Raw genomic sequence first — 413 nt, 5'->3', positions numbered from 1 at the left:
TCACTGTACGGAGGCTCAGTCACTGGTACACTTTTATCTATAAAGCTATGTTGGGCAAACTCCCGTATTATATCTGTTCATTGATAAAGCAGAAAGTTGCAAGCAGCTATTGTCTGCGATCACAGGATATAGTCTTGTTAGATGTGCCAAGAGTAAGGACTGTCTTAGGTAAGACAGCTTTTATGTGCGCAGCTCCACTTGCTTGGAACAGTCTACAGGCAAAATTGAAATTGAGCATTTTTATTTCTCTGAATGTATTTAAGGCATGTCTAAATGAAATGCTTTCTGACACTCTGGGTATTTGTAAATGTTGAATATGTAAATATGATATCCTCTGTTGTTTGTATGTTGTTTTTATGTTTCATGTGGAACTAAATGATGCAGGTCTCCCTTGTAAATGAGATCGATGATCT

The sequence above is a fragment of the Notothenia rossii genome, assembly GCF_949606895.1.
Source record: "Notothenia rossii genome assembly, chromosome: 6".
Classification (NCBI taxonomy): Eukaryota; Metazoa; Chordata; class Actinopteri; order Perciformes; family Nototheniidae; genus Notothenia; species Notothenia rossii.
This window is presented reverse-complemented; position numbering follows the sequence as displayed.